Source organism: Bos indicus x Bos taurus, chromosome 5 (assembly GCF_003369695.1).
Source record: "Bos indicus x Bos taurus breed Angus x Brahman F1 hybrid chromosome 5, Bos_hybrid_MaternalHap_v2.0, whole genome shotgun sequence".
Taxonomy (NCBI): Eukaryota; Metazoa; Chordata; class Mammalia; order Artiodactyla; family Bovidae; genus Bos; species Bos indicus x Bos taurus.
In genome coordinates, this window is record NC_040080.1 from 55,885,793 (window position 1) to 55,904,551 (window position 18,759).

Sequence of the window (18,759 nt, forward strand, 5' to 3'; positions counted from 1 at the left end):
TCAAGAGTCTTCTCCAACACCACAGTTCAAAAGCATCAATTCTTTGCACTCAGCTTTCTTTATAGTCTCAGCTCCAAGCCCACTCTTCTATATGTTGATTTGTGACGCTAGGTTTGGAACTGCACAAACCACATTTCTGCTTTGCCAACTGGCTTCTTCTTAGTCTCTGACTAACAAAGGAGATGACAAGGCTAGAAGAGGAAGAAGGGATTTTTGCTCCCTGACAGCTTGCTGTGATATTGCCGTCTGCTTCCTTTTCCTGTGTACAGTATCCTAGCAACACTTCTTCACCCAGCCAGGGCAGTTTCTTCTCATAGCAACAGCTGAATCCAGTTTGTTGTTTTTCTGACACTTGCAGAAGCAGCCTCAGCAACCACCACATCCCACCATCTCCCCACAAGGCTGATACACCAGCACAGGTATGGTAGCAACCTCTCTTTAGAGATCTGAGTTTCAGCTCATGGACACCCTTCTTCATATGTCTTTATTTTCATATGTTCAACTTCTTTACTCTTTCACACCCTACCATGTAAACTGCTTTCTGCAGCTGCTACAATTCTGATACGTTAAACTTCTCCTTTTATCCTTTTGGTTACCTGGGTAACAACTTTACAACTAGTTATCAATTCTTTCCATAATTTTCAACAATTGGCAAGATTTCTGTCTCTGACTGGACCTTCACTGGTCTTCTGTGCTTGTCTGGCTTTGTTAACATCATTTGGTAGCCTCTTAGAATGAAAGAGAAAGCTTTTTATAATTTTTTCACCTGTTCTTTGAAGTTCAATGGAACTTTCCTATAGATCCTTCTGGGCCTGGTGCCTTTTGAATTTAATTTTCAACTTCTATGAATACAGGTCTATTTGATTGTTCTGTATCTCACTGAGTCAATTTTTATTCATCTATATTTTCCAAGAAAATCATCCATATCAATGTTATTTTCAAAGTTGTTCCTATTAAGCTGCCCACAGTATTCTCTTAAAATGTTACTGTCACTCATATTCCAATTTGCCTGGTTATAGAATTTTAGATTTCAAATTCAAATCCTCTAAAAATTTGGTCTGCTAACTTTTAGCATTCTGGCAATGAGAATCCTGTTCCTACTCGGCTTCTCTTTCTTTTATACAGAAAGCTTCCCTTTCTCTTTTATTTTTTCTCCATTTGTAGAAGTTTTCCATTTTTTTCCTTTCTTCTTTTAGAGTTACGAATTTGCACAGGGTGGATGTGGTCGCATTCACTCTGCTTATAATTTCTTCAGCCTCTTCAGTGTTAAGAGAAAGTGTCTATTCAGTTCTAAATATTTTTTTCTATTGCTTCAATAAGCATTGATAATTTTCTCTCTGTGTCTAGAAGTCTTATCAGTTGAATATTGGACCAGCTTATTCACTTTCACATGCTACCACCATTGATGGGATAACAGGGACTGAATTTAAGCTCTTACCTTAAACAACTAGAAAAGCAGACAAAATATACGAAACAAAGGGGTTTTTTTAGACATTGGATAGTAGAATTCAGGATTATCATCCCTGTGAAAAGTGAAAGAAATGAGGTGAGTCTTATGACTGGCCCAGCTTCTGCATGGAGAGTTTCCATGCCACAGGGCAGGGAGGATGCAGCCAAACACAACTGACTTGGCAATCTTGCTCGGTTGAGGAGTATGGAGTATACAAGTATACAAGGAGTATACAAGTCAGAGTACGGGAAGGTACCATTCCTCAGCTACCAGACTGACAAAAATTAAAAATTATGACTGTACTTTCTATTGACAGAATGTGGGAAAACAGGCAGGCACCCTCACACATGCTGATGGCTATACAAACTGGTAAAACCCTTCATGGAGAAAATCTGGCAACACATTACAATAACTACATGTGTACTTATTTGTTGAACCAACAATCCCAATTCTACAAATCTGCCTTGAAGATACACCTTAACGATAAAAAGTATATATACAAATACTCATGTAGTTATCCATTGCATCATTGTTTACAACTGCAAAATACTGAATAGTCTAAATGCTCAAATATATAGTAGTCAGATAAACTATGACATATTCACACAATAAAATGTTACACTGCTATAAATAAATAAAGATGGGGAAGATTTCTATGAGCAGATACTATGGTCTCCAGGATATACTGTCAACTGAAAAAGAAGCCAAGAACAAAAGAATGTATATAGTATGTTACCTTTCCTGTAAGAAGTGTATGAGAAAACATACACGCTTCCATGCAAAAGAAATTCAGGAAAGATAAACCAGGAACTAATGAGATTGTTTTCTGTGAGGAGTGGGTGGGATGAGATGGGAAGAATGGGGGAAGGGGAATGGGGTAGCAGGGATGAGGTTGGCAGTGATACTTCTCTGAACATACCTTTCAGACAGCCTTGACTCTTGGAATTACGGGAATGTTTCAAATGCCAAAAATAATCAGTTAACATCAACTAAGATAAGGGTATGAATGGAAGTAGGGAGGCAGTGGGTAGGGAGGAGAGACCCAAACAGAATATAAATAATAAGTGAATCTAACTGTATTTCAGATGAATAATATAACCACACTTGTTGCAACCCTGCAAAGCCGAATCAGAATCCAAACCATACATCAAGGATTTACTGTGCAAGTCTAAGACTGCCTTTTAGCCAGAGACCTAGCTTTGTCCTTATGCTTGATGCCCAAATCTCTGGAACCCTCCAATAGTTTTACTGGGTTCCAGTCATTTGTTATCATCCTAAGACATTCTTGGCTAGCATCCAGAGAAGCTGTAAGTTTAGGAAAACGTTCATTATTTTTAGATTTGGCTCTTAGTTTTAGAAATGTCTACCACTGGGCCCAGGACCATGCCCTGCCAAATAGGGGGCAGAGAAGGGAATAGGGTTGGTGGAAAAGGAAAGTCTTCTCCTATGAAATAAAAGGCACCGTGGTAGATGAAAAGATTTCATAATTATCAGTTTCCACATGACTTTCACATGCTCTTCATGCTCATTAACACAGATTAATTATAGTTAGCCTTTTCAGTTTAATCAAGGAAGAGAAGTAGGCACTAGTTTTAAAAGCCTGGTGAGAAACTGAATAAGTGAGTGTTTAAATGATTCACCGTTGGGGACCTTAAACTCTCAACTTATCATCAAAATGTGTTAGGTATAATGCAGAGAAATGATCAATTATCAAGAAGTCATTTTTTTTAACCTTTAAAATACTGACTGCTGACTCCATGTTTAGCAATTTCTCGTGAGGAAATCATCAGTCACACACAAATATTTACATGCAAAGATTGCAGCATTATTTTTCATAGCATGAAAATGGAAATGACATCCACAGTACAGCAACAGCTAAAGACATTATGCTACAGCTATCCTGTGGTACACTATGCATCTATTAAAAATGTCTTCCCAAACCATCTATTGACCTAGGGAAAAATATTCAGAATATCAGAAAATAATGCTACAAAGAAGTTTGGTGGTATTATGCTGCTTGCTGACAGAGAAATGCTGAATGTGAATAGCTCAAAGATATAATTAGGTTAAGATTTTTAAAAAAATCAGGATAGGGACTTCCCTGGTGGTCCAGTGGTTAAGAATCTTCCTTGCAACACAGAGAACATGGGTTCGATCCTTGGTCGGGGAACTAAGATCCCACATGTCATGAAGAAACTAAGCCCACGCACCACAACTACTGAGCCGTGTGCCACAGCTAGAGCCTGTGCACCACAATGAAGATCCTGTGTGCCACAACTAAGATGTGACACAATCATATAATGAAGTTTTTAAAAAGCAGGATAAATATGTATTCCATACAGAGAAGAAGAGAAGGGGACAACAGAGGATGAGATGGTTGGACGGTATCACCGACTCAATGGATATGAGTTTGAGTAAGCTCCAGGAGTTGGTGATGGACAGGGAAGCCTGGTGTGCTGCAGTCCATGGGGTCACAAAGAGTCAGACACAACTGAGTGACTGAACTGAATAGCTAAAGTAATACATGTGTATGTATATATACACTGCTCTATATGTGCACTTACATTTTTGTATATATGAACATATACACACTCAGAGGAAAAAAACCTAGAACAATTAACAAGGAAGAAAAAATTGACTGGATGGAAATACAGGGAAAGGTTAGCCATGATGATCTTTAGGTAACAGAAACTCTGGATAATGACTGTTTTCTTAATTATATTTTAAATATTTTCCAGATATTTTGCATTAAACATGAGTTGTGTATGTGTGCTTGGTCATTCAGTCATGCCTGACTCTTTGTGACCCCATGGACTGCAGCCTGCCAGGCTCCTCTGTCCATGGGGACTCTCCAGGGAAGAATACTAGAGTGGGTTGCCATGCCCTCCTCCAGGGGATCTTCCTAACCCAGGGATCAAACCCAGGTTTCCCATATTGCAGGTGGATTCTTTATCATTTGGGCCACAAGGAAAGCCCAAACATAAGTTACTTTACTAATTCTATGTTTCCTGATGCTCAAGTCAATGATCCTGGGGCCATCTGGACCTTTTTTCTCTAAAACCCCATATCCAATCCATCAGCAAACCTGACAACACTACCTTCAAAAAAACTTCTGGATCTGTTTGCTCACTAACCACCTCCCCTTTTGATGGTCCACATCATCATCACTGGCTGCCTGGATTTCTATCACAACTTTCCTTCTGGTTTTCTTGTTTTCATACTTGTACCCAACCCCTACCCCAGTCTCTAGAAGGACCAGAAGGAGAGGTTATAAGAGAAAATTACAGGGAATAAAACAGAGTGACATTTAGAGCAAGAAACTAAGTAGAAAAGAGGAGCATTTCTAATGGGGGAATTGCAGGAAAGGCTGATAATTTCAAGGGCATTGAGACATCGAGTATGAACTTAGGTTCCTACTCTGTGCTTAAATTACACACTCCATCTCCCATTATCCACACAAAATGCATGATAAAAATCTCTTATCCATAGTAAGCTTGAGTAGTACAGCTTGGGTTGCTCATTGTAAATCCATTCAGATCTAGCACAAAAAAAGTAGGAGTCAAGATGACAAATGAAGAGCAAGAAAGAAACTGGAGTGAGAACTGACAAACAGGAATCATCAGAAAGCTTTTGCGTAGGGTGCTGAATTTCCCACATGCGATGGAGGCTGGAAATATTTTATTCCTATATGAAGGGAAAGGGGGACCTCAAAAGTCTGGGGAACTTAGGACCACCCACTCAGGTATTTGTTACATTAACATAATGTCATTTTAGTCTTTTTATACAGTTCATGAGGTTCTCATGGCAAATATTCTGGGATGGTTTGCCATTCTCTCCTCCAGTGGAAAAGAGGGTGCCAGAGGATGAGATGGCTGGATGACATCATCAATGCAATAGACATGAACTTGGGCAAACTCCAGGAGATGATGAGGGACAGAGAGGCCTGGCGAGCTGCAGTCCATGGGGTCGCAAAGAGTCAGACATTCCTGGGCAACTGAACAACAACAATAACAATATGATGTCAGAAAAAAGATGGGCTGGACAGATGCCATTCCTGCATTGTTTTCTAACTGGCTTCATGTGAATATCTCACTGAGTAGAGGTAGTATCTCATTCATCTTTATATGCCCTACACATACCACAAGACCTTCACAAAATAGGTGTCAGAAAACAGCCATAAATGAATGGATTAATGAGTTAGGAAGGAAGGAGGAAATGGAGGGATGGAGAGAGGAGGAAAATGAATGAATGAACGAACAGATAATAAGAACGGCTAGTATTTCTGGAGCTTTTTCTTACAGTTCTAAGGGTTTCCATGTATTAACTCAATGACGAGATTAGAATTCAGTTCCCCTTGGCTTTATGCACCTTGTATATTTTCATTATCAGCTTCACCCGCAATCAGATGCATGGTGCAAAGAAACTCTCTAATGAGACGGACAGAAAAAGCAGATGTTCTTAATTAAAAAGAGGATGCTCATCAAAGTTGTTCTTACATAAGTTGTCCAGGTGCTGCTAGCTTATGAAAAGGCATATGAGTACCAGAGGCTAGAAACTCTGAGGGGATGTCCTCATCATTCCATTATATGAACAATCAAAAGTGACAGGCTGAGTAAAAGCAAAGTAATTATCCTGTTAATTTAGGCTCCCCCAAAGCTGCTTGTCTTGGCAGTTGTCTTACTTAATAATAAACCTAACATAGACTTATAATTCCCACCCCCAAGAGCTTTGAGTACATTCTCTTCCATCTAGTCATTTGAGTTTGCTGAGCACCTACAATGTCACAAGCACCATTCTAAGTGTGAGTCCAGCAGTTAACCAAACAAATCACTGCTCAGAGTTCACACTGTCTCATAATTGAGACAGCAGAACAGTGATCCCCATCTTACAGAAAAAGAACTTGGGGCTCAGAAGATGAAGTAACTCTGACCGTGATCAAATAGAGAGATAACAGCACTAGATTTCTGATTCTTGAGGCTTAAAAATATTGTGTCTTACATAGAGTGATTGTTTTGATGAAATAGTTTAAGTATTTTTGTTCCTCTTCACACTGAAAAAATATTTTGCCACATGACGCACACATACCGTGAAGGTTCTTGAACCCTCAACTATCTTGCAGCAGAGTTGCTTAGAAGATTCAGTGGGGAGATGTCTCGTGGGGAAGTCATGGGTATCCTTGATTCCTCTCTTTCTCTCAAATCCTTCAGCAAATCTTATCCAGAACCCAATCATTTCTCTCTCCCTCCCTTGCTACCACTCTGGTCTAAGCCATCACCATCACTTGTCTAGATGTTTGAAGGAGGCACGTATCTGGTGTGGCCACCTTTCTCCCCTTTCACTTTCCTCAACAGCCAGTGGGATCCTTTTAATGTGTAAATTTGATTCTCCTCCCCAAATCCTACAAAGACTCCCCCATTTCACTGAGAGTAAAAGCCAACCAATATCTTAACTATAACCTATGAGGCACAATCTGGCCCCTGTTCCACCGGACCTCACCACCCACCACCCCAACCCCACCAACATTCTCTGCTTCCACTCTCACCATGGTTGTCACACTGACTATTCTTACTGTCTCTCAAACCCATAGGACATGATCCCACCTCAGAGCCTTTGCAGTAGCTCTTCTCTCTTCATCAAACATTTCACTCCAGATAACTGTATCTTCAACTCCTTCAAGTATTTACCTTCTGAGTGAAGTTGCCCTGACCACTCTATTTGAACATGCCCCTTACTTTGCTCTATTTATTTTCCCCATCACATAGATCACTTTGAAAAACTACATAAACTGTTTCTATATTATACTGATTGTCTTTCTTTCCCCACAAGGGCAGGAATTTTTCTTGCTTTTTTAAAACATATCCCAGAAGCTAGAATAATGTAGACACACAGTAAGTATGCGTTATAATCATCACCATCATCATCATTATTTGTGAATGTCAGGAGGTAGGAACTATGAGATCTGTACTGAGATTTTTCCCACCTGGAGACACAAGAATTCAGAGAAAGAGACCAAAGATTTTCATAACAGATCTGAATAAGGAGATTTGAATCCTAGCTCTGCCATTTACTTGAAGTTTGGGGTAAGTTAGCCTCTGTCAGTCTCAGATCTCTTGAAAGTAAAAGGAAAAGATAACTTCTATCTCAAAGGTCACACTACTGATGAAGTATGTGTATAGAATCTGTGCATAGAAAATGTCCAGTGTAATCAGAGTACAACTCAGATGAATTCTCTCAAATTAGTACTAGCTTCATTTTGCTTTGGCAGATTCTTATTTTACAGTGTGTCTTTGAAAACATTACTTCCCCTTTTGGAGCCTCATTTCACACAGCTATATAATAAAAAGATTCCTTGATGTTCTCTCTCACGGGCTCAGAAAGTCTCAAGAGGGCTCGTGGGAACCCTAGGCCTCACAAGACATTGCTTCACCCTGCTGCTGTTCGTTACTGAGCCTTTTAAAAAGTCAACAGATAATAACGGGAGATAAATAAAACCTTTGTCACTTACTGCTGCCTCAGTTTTACACAAGTGCTGCCAAAAAGAGCTGCAAGAGGAACCTTTGGACAGTAGACCAGTCAAATGGTACATGCTGATAAACGTTTGTTTAAAATGTAGCTTTTTTTCTTTCCTGGAATTTCTCAGTAATTAACCAACCACATTAACCAACATCCTTTCAGATAGTTGTTTAGAGTAGCTGTTCCCAAATTTCTCATCATGAGGCACTCCCTGTGTTCCCCACAGCCTCCCCCAGGAGAGACCCAGGTTTCTGAAGTTTTTTCTACCAAATAAACTGGTGCGTCTGAGAGACGATGCCTGTATTTTTCTTTTACCTTAGTCAGATGAGTATAGTCAAAGACTTATGCGCTTAAGAACTTTCGATCATCAGGAGTTAGACACACTTTCATACTGAATGGTTATCCTTCCAGTCAAACCACCCCCCCCCCCCAAAAAAAAAATCTGTTATTTTAAATAGCCTAAGCAGCCTAATTTTAAGTATATTCACTCATTCATTCTGCAAATATTTAACACCTATTATCTGGCAAATGAAATTCTAAGTGCTGGGGATATATGGATGAACACATTGCATCAAATTTCTTACTCTTACAGAGTTTGCATTTTAATGAAGAGAGACTATAAATAAGAAAATAAAATATATAGATAGAATAAGTTCTAAGGGAAATACAACAAGAAGGGAGATGGGATATGCAAAGTACAGTGGGGGTCCAAGGGTGTTCTTTTCAACTGTGAGATCAGAAAAGGTCTGAGCGAGGAGGTGACAGTGATCCATTGAGATCCTTGGGAGAAGAGGTGCAAGCAAGAACCAGAAGAGAAAGCCTGCCCAGTGCAGCTGAGTATCACCTAGAAGGCCAGGGCATCGGAGACAAAGGGTGGGGCCAGGAGATACAGTTAGAAAAACAGACTGAAGAGAGCCCTGGAGTTTGTACTCAGGATTGTCTTTTACTACAAGTGAGAAGGGAGTCACTGGAGCATTTTGAGAAAAGGAGTGGCCTGATCTTCCATTTTAATGGCATCATTCTAACATCTGTGTGAGCCAAAGGGATGTTTCCAGTAGTTCCCTTGAAATACTGAAAATAGCACATGAATGTAGAATGTAGTAAAGGCAATCTTAAAATGCAGGGTTTAGGCATTATTCATAAAAGCCAAAAAGCATAAATAACCCAAATAACTGATGAATAGATAAAATGTGGTATATCATACAATGAAATATTATTCAGCCATAAAAAGGAATGAAGTGCTGATATCTGCTACAACGGGCTTCCCAGGTGGCTCAGTGGTAAAGAATCCACCTGCCAATGCAGGAGACACAGAAGAGGCAGGTTTGATGCCAGAGTGGGGAAGATCCCCTGGAAGAGGAAATGGCAACCCACTCCAGTATGCTTGCCTAGATAATCCCATGAACACAGGAGCCTGGAGGGCTACAGTCCATGGGGTCACAGAGGGTTGGACATGACTGAACAACTGAGCATGCATGCCTGCATATGCTACAACATGGATAAACCTTGAAGAAATGCTAAATGAAAGCAATCACAAAATACCATATATTATATGATTCCATGTATATGAAATGTTCACAATAGGCAAATCCATAGACAGAAAGGAGATTAGTGGTCTCCAAGAGATGGGGAGAGGGGAATGAGGAATGGTTGCTAATGAGTACAGGGTTCTTTCTGGGGTGATAAAAATGTTCCGGATTAGACAGTGATGTAAATTGCACAACCTCTTGAATATATGAAAAGCCACTGAATTATACACTTTAAAAGAGTGAAATGTATAGTATGTGAATTATATCTCAATTTAGAAACTAAAGGATTTAGGTTTTTGAAACGTGGTGCCAGGCTTTTTCTCTCTGCTCTTTGCCCTGTCATTCAGGTAACACACAGCATTACGTGAATTTAATTCTGTGAAACTGATCAATATAAATGCTCACCAAAATAATTTAACCCATGAGGGTAAGGCCACCCTTCCCTCCTAGCTGTTACACTACTGACCCATCATCATGACTTGTGACTTGCTTTTTCCCCCCAAATGCCTCTCACATCCACCCTCGACTTTATGTCCCCATCACCATGACCCTTATTCACTTCATGTGAATAAATACACCAGCATGGCTGGGGTACCTACCTCTTTCCTTTTCTTGCCTCTAATCTCCAATCTGTTCTTACAGAACAATCCTAAAACATCACTTTCATCATTCCTGTGCCCCTAGTTAAGGATACAAAATTGCTTTCTTAAATGACAAGATTTTTCATATCAGAGTAGCTATTAGGTTGATGCAAACGTAATTATGGTTTTGGACTGTGAATTTTATTTTTTTATGTATTTTTTAAAATTTAAATTTATTTATTTTAATTGGAGGCTAATTACTTTACAATATTGTATTGGTTCTGCCACACATCAACATGAATCCTCCACAGGCGTACATGTGTTCCCCATCCTGAAACCCACTCCCACCTCCCTCCCCGTACCGGACTGTGAATTTTAAATCATTATAACTAAGCTCAAACACATCATTATTAACCAAAATAGGAACCATTACAATCAACACATTTTTGCCAGTGAGAAATAAGTTTGTTTATTACTATAGTATAAAAATCCATGCTTTGGGATTCAGTGAACTCTTGGAAAGCATTTTCTGTCTCCTGTTAGTTATGAAAGCGTTTTCCCTGAAAAGTGTTGTTAAGATGCTTGAAGAAGTGGTAGTCAGTCGGTGAGAGGTCAGGTGAATACGGCGGATGAAACAAAACCTCAAAGCTCAATTCATTCAGCTTTTGAAGCAGTTGATTGTGTGATGTGTGGTCCTGCACTGTTGTGAAGAATTGGGCCCTTTCTGTTGACCAATGCCAGCTGCAGGCATTGCAGTTTTCGGTGCATCTGATTGATTTGCTGAGCAAACTTCTCAGAGGTAATGATTTCACTAGGATTCAGAAAACTGTAGTGGATCAGACTGGCAGCAGACCACCAAACAGTGACCATGACCTTTTTTGGTGCAAGTTTGGCTTTAGGAAGTGCTTTGGAGCTTCTTCTCCAACTCATCTTGTTGTATAAAATCCACTTTTGCATTACACGTCACAATCCAATAGAGAAATGGCTCGTCATTGTTGCATAGAATAAGAGAAGATGACACCTCAAAATGACAACTTTTTGATTTCCAGTCAGCTCACAAGGTACACACTTATCAAGCTTTTTCACCTTTCCAATTTGCTTCAAATGTCGAATGATGGAAGAATAGCTGACATTGAATTCTTTGGCAACTTTTCAATTGTAAGAGGATCAGCTTCGATGATGGCTCTCAGCTGGTTGGTATCAACTTCTGACGGCCAGCCACTGCACTCATTACCTTCAAGGCTCTCATCTCCTTTGCAAAACTTCTTGAACCACCACTGCATTGTATGTTCATTAGCAGTTCCTGGGCCAAATGGCTGTTGATGTTGCAAATTGCCTCTGCTGCTTTACAACCGTTTTGAACTCAAATAAGAAAACTGCTCAAATTTGCTTTTTGTCTAACATTATTTCCCTAGTCTAAAATAGATATAAACAGTAAGTAGTAAGCCATTAGCAAAAATGAAAAGCAAGAAATGTGCATTAAAATGATGTATAACATAACCACATTTATTTAGACTATATTCCAATATCAAATGGCAAATTTCAACAATGCAAAAACCACAATTACTTTTGCACCAACCTAATATTTTCTAAAAAATATTCATCATTTTTCTAAAAAAAAGATCCATCATTTTACTATGATTTTGTGTTGCTTCTGCCTTAGAGTTGGAGTTTAGATGCTCAAATGTTAAAAGATGTGTTGTTGATTTACATAGAAAATGGAACACAGTATTTCAAATCAGCTAGTCTGGAAAATTCAGGAAGAATGGTCAATGTACCAACAGCTTATCAAATCAAGTTAACAAGTCAATTCCTGGCATTACTTGTTCTGCAATATCTAGTTCCTTTCCCTGTTGCTCCTCCTACATCCTTTCTGAGAGGAAGGCTTTCTTCTTTGCCCCATGTCTCTAAATCTTGCCTTCTCTTTAAGACCAGCCCTGGTTCCTGCTCTTCTCTGAGGTTTTCAGGCTAGCCAGTGGTCCTTCCTTTTGGCTGCTCTATGGGATCCTTTTGGCATTTCTAGTTGTCTGGAGTACAGCCTGGGCATCACCCCACACCCTCTAGAGTGTAGCCAAGGTTGAGGACCATTACAAAGACACATTCTCATCCTTGAATAAATAGGAATAAACAGGAGAGACAAAGCCTTAGCTCCCAAAGACCTTAATTCCAGTGGAAAAATAAGCAATAAGCATATTTTTTTTAAAAAGATCATTTAGAAAGTGATAAATAAAATAGATAAAAGCATACAAATAATAAAGAGTTGCTAAGAAAGTGAAAGAGGCAACTTAAGACATTCTGAGGGTTCTATTATGTGGAATCTAAAACAGGTAAACTCGGGACCTCCCCTCGCCACCACTGGTGAGCCAGTGGTTAAGAATCCATTCTTCCACTGCAAGGGGCATGGGCTCAGTCCCTGGTTGGGGAAGTAAGATCCCATGTGTTGCACAATGTGGCCAAAAAAAAAACGTCAAACTCACAAAAGCAGAGTAGAATTGTGGTCACTGGGGTTAGGAAGCAAGGAAGGGATATGAGCAGGTGATGGTCAAATGTTACAAAATTTCAGTTATGCAAGATAAATTCTGGAGATCTATTACACAGCATGGTGTCTAGCCAACAGTACTGTATACTCAAAATTGAATAAGTATAGATCTTATATCCAGTGTTTTCACCACACACTAATAATAGTGGGAGGAAATCTTTGGGTGGTGATGGATGTGTCTATGACCTTGACACTGATGATGGTTTCATGAGTATGTATATATTCCCAAACTTATAGAGTTATATACATTAAATAAGCATAGCTTTTTTAATGTGCCAGTCATACCTCAATAAAGTGTTTTTTAAAATATACTTTTAGTGACATTTAACTAAGACCTGAATGACGAGAAGGAGCCTAGATATAAGAAGGAGCATTGAGACAGGGAGAACAACAAGGTGAGGTCATTTGAGTAACAGAAAGGAGGGCAATGAACGAAGGGAGGAGTGGAACAATACAAAATTGAAAAGGAAGTCAGAAGATGTAGGGACTTGGGAGCCATAGTGAAAATTTGGTTTTTATTTTAATTGAGATGAGAAGCTATGGTAGGTTTGCCTGCAGAGATGATCACTATAATCCTTGCAATCCAATATGGATGTCCCATTGCAATGTGATTTTGAGGCTCCTTCCATCAGGGGGTGAAATCTATCATCCCTCTCCTCAAACTGGGGATGGCTCTGGAACCAAAAAATGTGGGAGAAGTGACACTGTGAGGCATCTGAGACTTGGCCTCAAGAGGCCCCTACTGCTTCCATTCTCTCCTTCTTATAATGTAAGAAGTACATTCTATCTATTATATCTATAACGTCTATCATGTAATGAAGCTGGGTCTAGCCAGTCAGAGGATGTGAGGCCATGTGGTAGAGAGCCAGGGCACCACAGGCAACAGCTAGCACCAAGAGCCAGTAAAGCCATCTAGGTCATCCAAACCAAGTCAAGCACAAGATGACTACAGTCACAAGGGTGACTCCAGGGAAGACCAGTAGAAGAACCACCTGGTTGAGTCCAACTGAAATAGCCAACCCGTAGAGGTGTGAGCCAGTACATAGTTTTGTGTCTCAAAGACATAAAATCAGTGGTGATTTTCCCTCAAGTGATAGACAAGTAATACAGAAATCTCTGGGATTTTAAATAGGAGTAACATAACATTTGCATATTTTAAATACCAGTTTCATCCTTAAAACAATAATGAATCCATCCATAAAAGCTATGGTCTTCGATCTCTCTAAAAAAGATAAAATATTATGGCCTTCATCAGAGAGATAGTGCAGCTCACAGAGATATGCTGGACAACTTAAACCTTTCTCTACAAAAATGAAATCTTATCCTCAAGCATATTAAAACTGTGTGAAACTACAAACACTAGACAAAAAAGAGTCAAAAGTCATTTGACTCTTTATCCCATTTCAGCCAAAAATAGAGTGAGAGAAATTCTGATGAAAACCAGGATCACATTTTAGACCAAAACTCATTATGAAATGTGTTCCTAAAGAAGATTAAAAAGGAACTATCTGCAAACCTCAAACCATGGAATTTCCATTTTATGTTATGTTGAAATAATCAAGAAAGCATTACATCATTCTTAAAAATGTGACAGACTGAAAGATGATCTTTGAATATGAATCCTTGGGAACAACTCTAAAACAATCAGCACTATCAAAATATAAAAAGCTATTTTGTGGGAAAAAAATTCTGTAATTAGTGAAAGCCAAGATGCTTGCTCTTGCTGTGCATAATTGTTTGATCTGCAGAGAAATGGGATTCACTTTGGTTATATAAATAGCCTTATTTCTTAATGGTTCTTTAAGTGATAATATTTAACCAGCCTTTATGGCTATTTATTCACAGTACTTCATAGTATTTTCCATTAATTTATAGTTACATTCCAATCAAGGATGTTAACATCTTTCTGGGGTGTTTCTCATCACCCTTTAGTATATATCATGGTCAAACATCATGTAGCTTGAAAAGACACCATGCAAGTACTTTCAAAATGAGTTTATCTACTTAATGTCAATATTTCATAATCACTACTAGGAACAGTGTGAAAGATGATAAATAAATTGGAGAAGTTCCTGCCTACCTGATTGCCCCACCACTCCAAGCCAAGCTCCCCAGTGGATCTATTAAACAGTAGAGAAAGAAGAAAGGGGGTATGGAAAAGGATTAGAACAAAGACTCCAAATGAAGGAAGGAGATGGGAACTATGATAGAAAATTAAGTTCCAAAAAAAAAAAAAAAGAAGTTGGGACTATGAGAACGCCAGGCGCCTAAGCTAGAGAATCAGTTTTCCACAAAGAGCATCTCAGGCAATGCCTACAATTTACTAGGTTTCCTTCCATTTAGTACTGGTAGTTCTAGTCAAATCTTATTTTATTTTTTTGGCCATGCTGTGTGTCTTTCGGGATCTTAGTTCCCCGACCAGGGATCCAACTAGTGCCCCGTGGTAGTGCAAGCCCAGTGTCCTGACCACTGGACTGCCAGGGAATTCCCAATCTTAGACCTCTTTTGGATCATGGAAACCTTTGAGACTATGACAGCAGCTGTAGATTACAGATAAGTCTTCTCTCCAGATGACTTTCGGAGAGAAGTCACAACTTACCATCTGGTTCATATTTTCTTGTGTGTTCGCAGACCTCATGTTGAGAAATCTGCAGGTCTCCAGTGCCTACACCTCACAACCACGACCCACAACATCAGTGGCTTTAACCCACTTCAGGGGGCTTCCCTGGTAGCTCAGGTGGAAAAGAATCTGCCTGCAATGCAGGAGACCCCGGTTCCATTCCTGGGTCGGGAAGTTCCCCTGGAAAAGGAAAGAGCAACCCACTCCAGTATTCTTGGGCTTCCCTGGTGGCTTAGACCGTCAAGAATCCGCCTGCAATGCAGGGGACCTGGGTTCGGTCCCTGGGTTGGGAAGATCCCCTGGAGGAGGGCATGGCAACCCACTCTAGTATTCTTTCCTGGAGAATCCCATGGACAGAGGAGTCTGGCGGGCTGCAGTCCATGCGGTCGCAGAGAGTCAGACAGGACTAAGCGACTAAGCACACAACCAGCTTCAGGATCTGTCGTCACTCCTCCTTTCCTGTGAGGCTGTATCTGTATGAAATTTGTGGCGAAGTTAATTTCATCAACAAATGTTCCCCTTCTTCGCCTCGTTTTCATACGGCAGGTTAGTTCTGCTCGGCCACAAGCCTGACTGAAACGTGGCTCCATCCAGCCCCACCCGATTAAGCTGAGGGAAAAAAAGACAAAGCAGATCCACCTGGCAGCAACTCTCTAGCCCGTTTACCCGGATCCTACAAAAAGTCATCACACGGATGGCCGAAAGTGTCCAAAGTCTCTCACATCCATGGTATGTCTAAGTTATTTGACTTCAGCTTTACTGCAGGATGTTATAATTAGGCATGAGAAGGTTAACTCAACTTGTCAGGATCCCAAGATGGCGCCGCCCACATTCGCAAGTCACACCTCAGTCTGCACTTGGCAGGATACACCTGACAGGGAAAATCTAACCCCAGTCAGTCCTCCAACTCAGCACTGGTGAGCTCACCTCATTCTAGAAAATAGGACCTGCACGCCTTATTAAGACATCCTCGACCTCCTGGCCAAGCACACCCAGTTTCTGAGTTGTCTCTTCTAACATTTTGTAAAAGTTTTCTCTTGCCCAAAATCGCTGGGAAGACTGCTTCACTGCTAGTAAGCATTAAACTACCCACTCCTTACCGCCCCTCAGCCATGGGTTGTTTCCCTTAAATAAAGGACACCAAGGTCAGTACTAAATTGTTTTAATTTTGTCATGTGACAGCAGAGAGAGAGAGAAAGGAGAGGGGAAGGGAGGAAAGGGGGAAAAAGAAGAGAAAGAGGTTACTTTGTGCTGGTCCTGTTCCTGTGTTTGAAGAGCTTTCCAGCCCTGGAGTCGTAGTCACCTCCCAGACTCAAAATTCTCTCTATCTAGCCGTATCTGCTTCTCTGGACATTTCTTCCTTAAAAAACAAACAAACAAAAAAAAAACAAACCTATTTTTGTGTCACGCATGCAGTGACACAACTTTTCTTCTCTTTTAGATTAAGGTTTGTTCTACTCCCTGCGATGTTGGGTTTCCTCCAATTACCTTCCTCCCTATCAGTGTTGAACTCTGTCTTTAGTATCGGAAACTTTCCTGAACTCTCAGCAATCTTTGGCTGTCTATTCATATGTAAGAGGAAGACAGTAAAAAGTCCAGCCTTTGTTGAATACACTCCATCAGGCTTTTATCCTCACCACTACGTTAAAACGATGACCTCCATGCCGCCAATTCCAATGGCCCATTCTCAGCCCTCTTACTTCATTTAATAGCAGCTTTGATGCAACTGATTGTGCCCTGACCCTATGCTAACAATCACCCCTCCTTCAAGCCCTTCCTTCTTTACCTAGCAGCAGGATGCCATCCTCTCTGGGTCCCCTTCTCTAGCCCGCTTCTTTACTTTTCCCTATCCTCTGCTAACTCCTCCTCATCTCCTGACATCTCTCTCTGTTGGACTGCTCCCAGGGCTCAATCATGTGCAAGTCTTGATGATCTCATCCGGGTCTCGTGGCTTTAACTGCCATCAGTGTGATGTGACAATGACTCATGAATGTATAGCTCCAGCTCTGACCTCTGCCCTGAATCCCAGACTGCCTTCTACTGCCCACTGGTATTGCTACTCAGCAATCAATCAGTTCAGTTCAGTTCAGTTGCTCAGTCGTGTCCGACTCTTTGCGACCCCATGAATCACAGCACGCCAGGCCTCCCTGTCCATCACCAACTCCCAGAGTTCACTCAGACTCATGTCCATCGAGTCAGTGATGCCATCCAGCCATCTCATCCTCTGTTGTCCCCTTTTCCTCCTGCCCCCAATCCCTTCCAGCATCAGAGTCTTTTCCAATGAGTCAACTCTTCACATGAGGTGGCCAAAGTACTGGAGTTTCGGCTTTAGCATCATTCCTTCCAAAGAACACCCAGGACCAATCAATAGGCAAATAAAATTCCCAAGTCAAATATGTCCAAAATTTTTGATCCTGGATTTCTCCCCCTACCAAGTCTGATCCTCCCCAGTCTTATGCTTCTCAGCAAATGTTCTGTCTTCCTTTGAGATATGTCTGGAACCTAACCACTTTAAAAGACTTGGTGTTCTTTAAATATGCCAGGTGTATTCCCACTTCATGCACAGCATTTGTACTTGCTTTTTCTTATTCCTGGAACCCTTGGCCCAAATAGGCTCCTGACTTCTTCCTCACTGCCTTTAGGTCTCTGCTGAAAGTTCACTACATCCCTGAATATGCCAACCCCTCACTCCCTGTCCCCTTACGCTGTTCTATGTTTGTCTTTAGCACTCATCACCCTCTCACATGCCATATACTGAATTTAATTATCAACCTGCTTACTTGCAGTGTCTGTCCTCTAGAATGTAAGCTCTATGAGAGCAGAGACTTATTTTGTTCACTTATCTTCTATTTGCAGTGCCTAGACCATTATCGGAGAAGACAATGACACCCTACTCCAGTACTCTTGCCTGGAAAATCCCATGGACGGAGGAGCCTGGTAGGCTGCAGTCCATGGTGTCGCTAAGAATCGGACACGACTGAACGAGTTCACTTTCAGTTTTCACTTTCATGCATTGGAGAAGGAAATGGCAACCCACTCCAGTGTTCTTGCCTGGACAATCCCAGGGACAGGGAGAGCTGGTGGGCTGCCATCTATGGGGTTGCACAGAGTCGGACACAACTGAAGTGACTTAGCAGCAGTAGCAGCAGACCATTATAAGTGCTCAATAATTGAAATGCTCATTGCTGCTGCTGCTAAGTCGCTTCAGTCGTGTCTGACTCTGTGCAACCCCATAGACGGCAGCCCACCAGGCTCCCCCGTCCCTGGGATTCTCCAGGCAAGAACACAGGAGTGGGTTGCCATTTCCTTCTCCAATGCATGAAAGTGAAAAGGGAAAGTGAAGTCGCTCAGTCATGTCTGACTCTTAGCGACCCCATGGACTGCAGCCCACCATGCTCCTCCATCCATGGGATTTTCCAGGCAAGAGTACTGGAGTGGGGTTAAAGATGATAAATAATTGTAGATTAAATAAATGAATGTTTATTCCCATTGGAAGGGCATGGTGGGTGGCCTCCACAGGAAAGGAT

General features: G+C 40.9%; 1 long non-coding RNA gene across 1 annotated transcript in view; it reads left to right on the forward strand.

Annotated features, from left to right (window-relative positions):
- Positions 1-309: 309 nt before the first annotated feature.
- Positions 310-18,759, forward strand: part of LOC113892758 — a 32,344-nt gene continuing 13,894 nt past the window's right edge. The window contains exons 1-2 of the long non-coding RNA XR_003511121.1: positions 310-419; positions 15,779-15,961. This is a non-coding gene — a long non-coding RNA (uncharacterized LOC113892758). The remainder of the gene's footprint in view (positions 420-15,778; positions 15,962-18,759) is intronic.